The sequence below is a fragment of the Cynara cardunculus genome, assembly GCF_001531365.2.
Source record: "Cynara cardunculus var. scolymus isolate 2C chromosome LG 11, CcrdV1, whole genome shotgun sequence".
NCBI classification, from domain to species: Eukaryota; Viridiplantae; Streptophyta; class Magnoliopsida; order Asterales; family Asteraceae; genus Cynara; species Cynara cardunculus.
Genome location: NC_037538.1, coordinates 2,627,164 through 2,636,519, shown reverse-complemented (window position 1 = coordinate 2,636,519; position 9,356 = coordinate 2,627,164).

The window sequence follows — 9,356 nt, the reverse complement described above, 5'->3', positions numbered from 1 at the left end:
ACAAGTAATTATGCATAAATACAAATTATTAAAGTTCGATGTTTGAATTCGTATAAATAATTATGGATAAACATAATCAAATAGAGGATGAACATCTCATTTTAAAATATAAAAAAGTAAAATATAATTAGAATAATTATCGAGTTCCAACAAAATAAATAATTATTATCTTTATAAAAAAATTATATTATTAAACCAAATATAAATTACTTCGTTATTGTACATAAATTAAATTATAAAAAAATTGAATTAAAAAATTACGCAAAAAATGAGGAATTTCAATAGTTAATTTGATATTAATATCGATATATTTTTGTCAAATTTTTATGATATCATCAAACATATAATTTATTCAAAAATAAAAACATCATCGCTTTTTTAAAATTACATAAAGCCATATTATAACATCGATTGAGATAAAAAATAAAATGAAATATTAAAATCACGATTTATCTCGCTGCATTGCACGAATACGCTTCTAATATATATAATATTAGCAAACTCAACTTTTTTAACTTATGGGTTATGACCCAAATATATCGTTAAGCCCAACATAAAGCATAACATCTAAGATAATCAAGTCCAAATAAATCGGCGCCTAAAAATCCCTAAACCAGTAAACATATAGATACATTTGACATTGACGGTCTCCAAATTTTGAAATCCCCCAGGAACTCTACCAATCTATCGATCTTACCTAATTCATGGTTTGATTTCAGCGTACATCATTAAGACATCAACCAAGTGATTTAACCAACTAAGATTTGTCTTCTATTTTGTTTGGTTAAGAATTGAAGGTTGTGAAGTCGTGAATTTTGTTACTCAATACTCACAGTGGAGTTGTAACTTTGTTAATTTTTTTATTTTCTAATATGTATTATATATTTATTTGTTTGAACTTTGAACTACTTGGATTTTCAACTTAAGAGCTGCTTAATTATTACATTTATTTGTTTGGATATTTTGTTTTGTTAAAATGGTTATTTAATCTAAAAATTCTAAATTATATATGTTTTTAAGTTTAATACTTAAAGTCCAATTAAAGACCCAAACAGCCTAAACTGGGGTTTGACCGGTCTGGACACTTGGGGCCTGTTTGTTTTTTTAAAATTTTCACTTAATTGCCTCTTAACTCTTAATCGGTCAGACATAAGTGATTTCAGACTGTTTTTTTTAAATTAAGAGCTTTTTTATCTCTTACCGTCCTCTTAAAATTAAGTGGGAATCCTATATCTGAAATCAATTTCAGAGCCGCATCCCATCTGCATCTCCATCTCGATCTCGCTCTCAACTCTCGATTTCTCCATCTCCGTCTCGCTCTCGATTTCTCCATCTCCGTCTCGCTCTCAACTCTCGATTTCTCCATCTCCATCTCCATCTTGCTCTCAGCTCTCGATTTCAAGGTCTCGCTCTTAGCTTTCGATGTCAACAGCTCACGATTTTTTGACTGCCTCTCCGTCCAAGCTCTCGATCTCTCGACTGCCTCTCTGTCCAAGCATCTCTCGATCTCTCAAGAAAGGTAATGGGTCTTCTTTAGCTTCTCGATCTTTGAGAACCCACATCTCATCTTCCCTCTCGAGCTCTTATTATATTCAATTTGTTGGTCATAAGTTCAAAATCATGAGTTAATGGTTATGTGTTCAACTCCAATTTTTTTTTACAGGAAGCACTGAATCAAAGCATCTCTCGATCTCTTCTTCTGCCTCTCAATCTCAAAAAAGGTAAAAAAAAAAAGAAATTAGTGGTTCTCTATTGGGTTATTTTGGTCAGATTTATGGTTTCTGCTACACAATGTGATGCTGGATTTATGGTTCTGTGTTGGAGCTATTTTTCTACTGTTTTTCTTGCTTTTGCTACTGTTTTTTCTTGCTCTTGCTTTTGGTTTTGTTAGTGTCTGTCTAGAATGAATATAATAAGAGCTCTCCATGAAAGCTATGAATATAATAACAGCATTGTTCATATCAGATTGGATCCTTTCTTCTTGCTCATAGTAGATGGAAAGACATTGCCTGTTTCATATAGAGTTCATTCATCACAAAAGATTAGTCACTTTGTACATAGGTGGTAGTCTCAATTATATGGACATGTATAAATCATGAATATATGGTGGTAGTTTCTATTGAGAAAGCATATTCTCTTTTTAGGCTTGTTAAAATTGATATTGGGAAGGCCCTTACATGTTCTGCAAGTTTATTATATCGCTGCTACTTGAAATACTTGAAATCTCATGGCTTGTTAAAATCTTGACTTGAAATACTTGAAATCTCATGGCTTGTTAAAATCTTGAATTGAAATACTTGAAATCTCATGACTTTGATTTGGCACCCAGTAGTTGCTATACGATATTGGGTATCCTTAAATGTTAATATAACAATAAGATTTAAACCCAATGCAAAATTGAGCAAAAACTGGAAGAATAGAAGCTCGAATCATCAAAGTAGTATTACATTAAGGTCTAAGGGACCGAATTGAGTTTCAGGCCTAATGGGATGCAGTAGAGGTGGGACTGGTCCGAGGCATTCCAGAGGGTGGGGATAACGACATTTCAGTTGGGTTTTGTTTAGACAACATCACGTTAGGCCCCTTTTGTCTCTAACCCAATCTCTTATAGCTTCCACGAATTCCGTCGGTGGATCATAGAAACTGGCTTCCACCAAGATTGTACATAGGTATGTTTTCTTTATTGAACTTTGATGATGGTTTAGTTGCTGGAGTACATACTTCTTGATTTGATTTCTTTGATCATGGTACTTTCTGTGCATGTAAAGTAGAAGGTTACTGCTGGATTGTGACACCCTTGTCATTGGACTTTTTTTTTTTTCTTTTTTCATGTCAATAAAAATATAAAAAAGGTGCATAACACTTTTGCATTATTATGGACTGTTAATAGTGACACCCTTCTGTTTGATGGCATCTTTTTTTATATGGACTGCTTTTGTGTTTATATTTCTTATTAGTAGGCATCTGTTCTTATATGGACTTTGTTTGATTTTGATTTTGCAATATGTGATTTTTTCCTGTATGCTAATTAATGATGTATGAGAACGTGCGTGTGAGGTGGACAAGAATGTTTTGCGGTTCACAACTTCATATGGTAGGAAGGTTTAAGTGATGAGTTATTTTCAGAGTATGATCAAACCAACGAACAAGGAAACGATGACGAGGATGAGGCTGAAGAGATTCAATCGCATGGGAGTGCCGCTGACCAAACATATATGGCTAGTTTAAGAGAAGAAATTGCGACACAATTAATGCAAAATGAATATTGATTCTAGTTGTTACGAGAATTTGTTCGTGTTTTCTATTGTGTGTTGAATCAATTGACGTATTTCAATTAAATTTTTGAATGTGTTAAAAATACATGGTAGTTTACAAATGATTTAAATGATTGGATATTTCAGTTAAATTTAATTGAAATGAATTGATCCAGATTTCAGACTTCAGAAGTTTGTCAGTTTACAAAAACAAACAGTCTTATTGATTCAGATTTCAGACTTCAGACGTAAAAACAAACAATCTAACTGATTCAGATTTCAGATTTTAGACGTAAAAACAAACAGTCTGATTGATTCAGATTTCAGACTTCAGCACCACCTCTTAAAAATCAGAAGTGAATTCAGACTTCAGACTTCAGCACCTCTTAAAAAACAAACGCCACCTTGATGTCAAACCGCTCAGTTTGAAAATTTTATAAACCGTCATTACGGTTTGGTTTGTGGTCTGAGGGGTTAAACCGCCCAAACCCGGACCGCAAACACCCCTAAGAAAAATCTTAAAAAAAAAAAAAAAAAACTAAGAAACACACTGATTGCATTCTTGTAAATTTTGAGAAGAAGGGAGTTTGAGATAAGGGCCTATGTTGCATCATGGGATATTATGGGAAGAAAAAATTGGAAATTCAAACACCATAAGTGTAGCCATAATCATCTACGGAAATTATCTCCTTGTTTAAGATTGTGTTTATCTTCTCAAGAGATTCTTTGATTGGTTTTCTAGAACATAATACATATGACCTATTCAGAAATTATTACATTTAACTTCTCATATTCAGTGATCACTGACCTAATTTCTCAAGAGTTTCAATGGTGGATGAAGGTAAAAGGTTTTCAATATCCAATCGTTCTTGAAGAATTGCACAATTTTTTTTCTATTAAGGTTCACACTTTCTTTTCCGTTTTGGGACTCACAACAATCACTACAAAATAGAAAAGATGGATTGTCGAAAATCAGTCTTTATCTTATGGGATTGTGAAATTTCAAGACGTCTATAAACTGTTTGATGAAATGTTTGAGTGAAAATCAAAGAAAATATAGAGTTCTATATGTGTGGTTTTTATTGAATCTTTATTTTTATTTTTATTTTATCGTTTATGTGTTTAAGAAGTTCTTTTTTCATATTTTTTGTCTTCTCTATAAATAATTAAATTTGTTTGAATCATTTGCATGTGCATACAACACAAAAAATGAAGGACATTGAATATGATGTCTATCACATGTGTATGCAACTCAGAAAATGAAAGACGAATATGAACGCATTGATATGTGTACGCAGTCAAGAAACTGAAGACGATGAATATAGTGACTTATTCACTTGTACATGCAGTTGAGAAATTGAAAGACGATGAATACAATGATTTATTCACATGTGCATACAACCCAAAAAAGAAGAATACAAATACAATTGTAAGATGTTTTTTTTTTAGATTGTAGAATATATATTTTTTCTAAAGTTTTGTTTACATGTAAACTTTTTGAGTGGAGTGGAAGATTTCCAATAATTTTGGCAACTTCCTTTATTTAAGGAATTGTATTTATGGTAATAATTATCCAATTGTTGAAATGTACCAAAATATCATTTTTTATAAAAAAAAAAAAATCATTTTATTAGTAAATTTTAGTAATCGTAAGATTAGTATAAATCAAAGAATATGAAGCTGTTTTCTAGGTTTTTACTTTTTTATGGTTTCCCTTTTAACCTTGCCCTATATAATATATACTAGAAGGATATTCGTGCAATGCAATGAGATACATCTTTATTTTAATGTTTCATATTTTTTTGTTTATGATGATATAATACGGTTTATGTGGTTTTGAGAAATATAATGTTTTTACTTTTGAATAAAAATACATTTGAAGATATCATAAAAATTTGAAAAAAATATATATATATCAAATTAATTATTTAAAAGTTCTTATTCTTTTGTACAATTTCTTTAATTTAATTTTTTATTATAATTTAATTTTGGTCAAATAGTGAAGTAATTTATTTTTGACTTAACAATAAATTTTTATAAAGATAATGATTCTGTTAGAACTCAATGATTATCTTAATTATATTTTAGTTTTTTTATATTTAAAATGAGATGTTTATCCTTTTTTGATTATGTTTATCTGCAGTTAGTTATACGAATTCAAAATTGGAGCGTTAAATAGTTGTACTTACATATAATTTACTTGTAATATTAGATTTTAAGTAATGTGCATTAGTACATAGTACTTCATGCATAAAGAATGGTTTTTAAGAGTTTTTGTCAAATGTTTTATAATACTAGAAGGGTACTCGTGCAATGCAACGAGATACGTTTTTATTTTAATGTTTCATTTTATTTTGTCTATGTTGATATAATACGGTTTATGTAGTTTTAAGAAAGATAATGTTTTTAATTTTAAATAAAAATAAATTTAAAAATATCATAAAATTTTGAAAAAGTTCATTGATATTAATATCAAATTAAATTTTTTAAAGTTCTCGTTTTTTTACAATTTTTTTAATTCTATTTTTTATTATAATTTGATTTAGGTTTAATAATGAAGTAATTTATTTTGGATTAACAATATAATTTTTATAAAGATAATGATTCTTTTAAAAATTAATTATTGTCCTAATTATATTTTAGATTTTTTATATTTAAAATGAGGTGTTTATCTTGTATTTGATTATGTTTATCTGTAGTTAGTCATACGAATTCAAAAATGAAGTTTTAATAAATTGTATTTACGCATAATTTATTATAATCTTAAATTTTAAGTACTATGCATTAATTAACAGTACTTCATACATAAAGAATGATTTTTAAGAGTTTTTATCAAATATTTTATGATATAGTATAGATATATATTATATTTTAAAAGTTAAATCGTCAAACTAAAAAGAAAAATGAATAGGATATCACCACTTTTTTCTTTCTTTTTCTATTTATGTTTTACAATTTAAAATTTAAAATATAATATGTTTTTTAATTTTAATATAAAATTATGAAAATAGTTAAAATAACAAAACTTAACGGAGAAAGTTAACAATCGTTAGATAGAAGAATCAAAACCGTTGGGAATTTGACAAACATGGCAGGTCAAATACGAGTTTTTGAAGTTTAGAGACAATATCCATTAAAAACTGAAACATTAGGGACCAAAATATATGTAACACCCCTAAAATAGGAGTAAATTTAAACCATAAAGATAACACTGGATAAGAGCCTAAATATAATAATTACCCAAAATGGGGAAATTGTTAAGCGTTTGCATCATGAAGGAATGGATGATAATTAAAAACTACTAACTTAAACCAGTCTAAAACTCAGACTACGGACGTGTATCACTATCATTACCACAAGAATTCTGTCTAATCATAACGCCAAGTCGACAGAAGCTATCAATTCCAAAAAGTGCCTCTACCAGCAGCTGACACTCTGCTCAAGCCTTCGAAACCGTGTAGAGATTCTGATATACATGTCATTTTATGAAGAAAAAAAAAGTGCTAGGGTTAACAGCTAGTGAGATCAAACAACTTTATAAATAAAAATAGTAATCATGAAACCGGGAAAATAGAACTTAGACGAGCAAAAGGTTCAAGCAATTCCAATATAAGGACTATAAAGTTAACGTTACGTTTTGTGACGATGGAGGAGACATGATTTCCATTGATTGTGGCAGAACAAAAAAGTAGGCACAAATCTATGTTTTAAAGCTTCTATTACAGAACGTTGGTCATCGAGTTCAACCACTCACAGCCCATTGTTCGAGTTCTCCAATGAACTAATATATGCTCATTTGCTATAATTAAACCGTTATTAGTCACACCTCATCAAGTTCAACCAGCCATGGTTCATAGCTTGAGTCATTTGGTGATTTAATATATGTATCTAGATATCTCATGGGAATAACTATCCCACCTTATACACATAAATCAACTTCTATATCTATCGTTTCATAAGCTAACCCAAAATAATTTCATCTCCCAAATATCAATAAGTGTTTGAGAAAAATGGCCGAAAACCTCCCAAAAAATGTTTTTATCCCCCCTGGAACACTCCTAGACCACTGTCACGACACTGGTTGCCCGATATGCCTCTCACACACAGAGACCTTACATGGCCCGTGCGATACTCTCTGCGGCTTAAGCGGTGTACAGGGTCCCGTCACTTACAGATCTAACGAAACTTATCTGGTTTCATGCGAATCCAACCATATATATATATATATGATTATTGAGTAATTTAATTAATAAAATAAAATAAATAAATAAAATATCTTAATGAACCAACAATAGGAATATGACAAATGTTAAAGACCATTGAATGAGAGAGTGATGTCCTAAGTACCATTTACTTGTTAGTTGCCACGCCCTTGTTCCTTTTACTTTTTTTTTTATGATAAATTCTCCTACATAATTATGGAGACATTAACTTTTCATAATGATACTCATATTTTCAACTCAAGATATAATTTAGTTACACTCACACAATTTATATGTAAATTTATTTGTATTAACTTAATAACGTTTATGGGTGGTTGGTGGTCAAATGAAAACGATTGTTTGTTGGCAGTATATGGAGATGGAGAATCATGATGACGTGTTGAAAACATATATATTTTATGAAAAAGAACATTACTGATATGCCTATCTGATTCACATTTTTAAGTTTGAGCAGAATGGGTGGCCACTGGTTTAACATAAAAGACAAGCAACAAGCTAGACTTGTTTACAGTCATGCACATAAATTATGAAGAGAGATTTAGAGGTTTAGGGCACCAGAAGAAATCCAGCGTTCATAATGACAAAAATAGAAAAATCTTTCTGATGGGTCGTGTTTGTAATCTTGTCTTTTAGTCAGAAAATTTGAAGTAAACAAAAATGATATAAAACTTTTAACACATTCATTATAACACAACATATGGTTTGACTTTTATCTCATCTATTCATTATAACACAACACATGGTTTGACTTTTATCTCATCCACTATTGACTATTGTGTCAATATTATGCTTCTTACACATGTTCTATCTAAGAGACCAACACCTCATCTTCCCACACTCTCCTCAACAAATTTAGGCCCATATCCAAGGCCCAAAGTTGTATATTGACAAATTTAATAAAGTTATAGATCAAAATTGATCATATTGAAAACTTGGATTAAATCTTAATGGATATAGAGGTAATTTTATATTAATCTTAATCATAAAATTATAGGTTTTTGTTAAATAACAAAATTCATTGGGTAAAAATAAGATAAACAGAACAAATAAACTCATACATMCTTCTCACATTTGGTGATATTTGAACCCTTGACCTTCTAAAAGGTTAAAGACTCACATACCGTTAGGTCAAAGGTCATTTGGTGGAAAAGAAAAGTTTGTTGTATTCTCAACTCTCAGGGGTTGTTTGTTTACCTCTTAATAGTTTCATTAAGAGGTAATATCTGAACCGTTAAGAGGTGAATCTTGTTTGGCAAAAAAAAGTCTGTCTCTTAATGGTTCTAAAACCCTCTGAATGATTTTGTATCATGGATCTTCCTTAACCATTAAGAGCCCTAATTTCATTGTACRCAATTACCAAAYAATTATATTTCATTTTGCAYTATATCATGAGAGCCTCTTAATCATTCTGACCACTTAATTATTCTGCACTAAATCATTTAACAATTGCTAAACAGCCCCTCAAGTTCTTTCAAGAGGGAAAGAAAAATAGACCCATTTCCTTCCAACTTTACACTCAATATAGAATCAAAGGAAAGGAAAGCAAAGCTAAGGAAAAAAGAAAAACTATTAAAAATATGTAGAAAATTACAAACCTACCCATGAGTAGAGATGGCCAAAAACCGGCCCGGGCCGGTCCCAATCGGTCCTAACCTTTCTCATAACCGGCTATAACCGAATCCGGCGTAACCGGTCCCAGTCCTGGTCTTGGTCCCGGTCGAAAATGATAGGACCGGTCAAGGTACTTTATAACCGGTTATGGACCGCCGGTCCTGGTCCTTTGTCGGTCCCGGGCTGGGCCAGGCCGAGCCGATTTGGCCATCTCTACGCCATGAGTTTCATTGTTGGACTTGTCCAATCTTTTGGTCTTGGGTTGCGG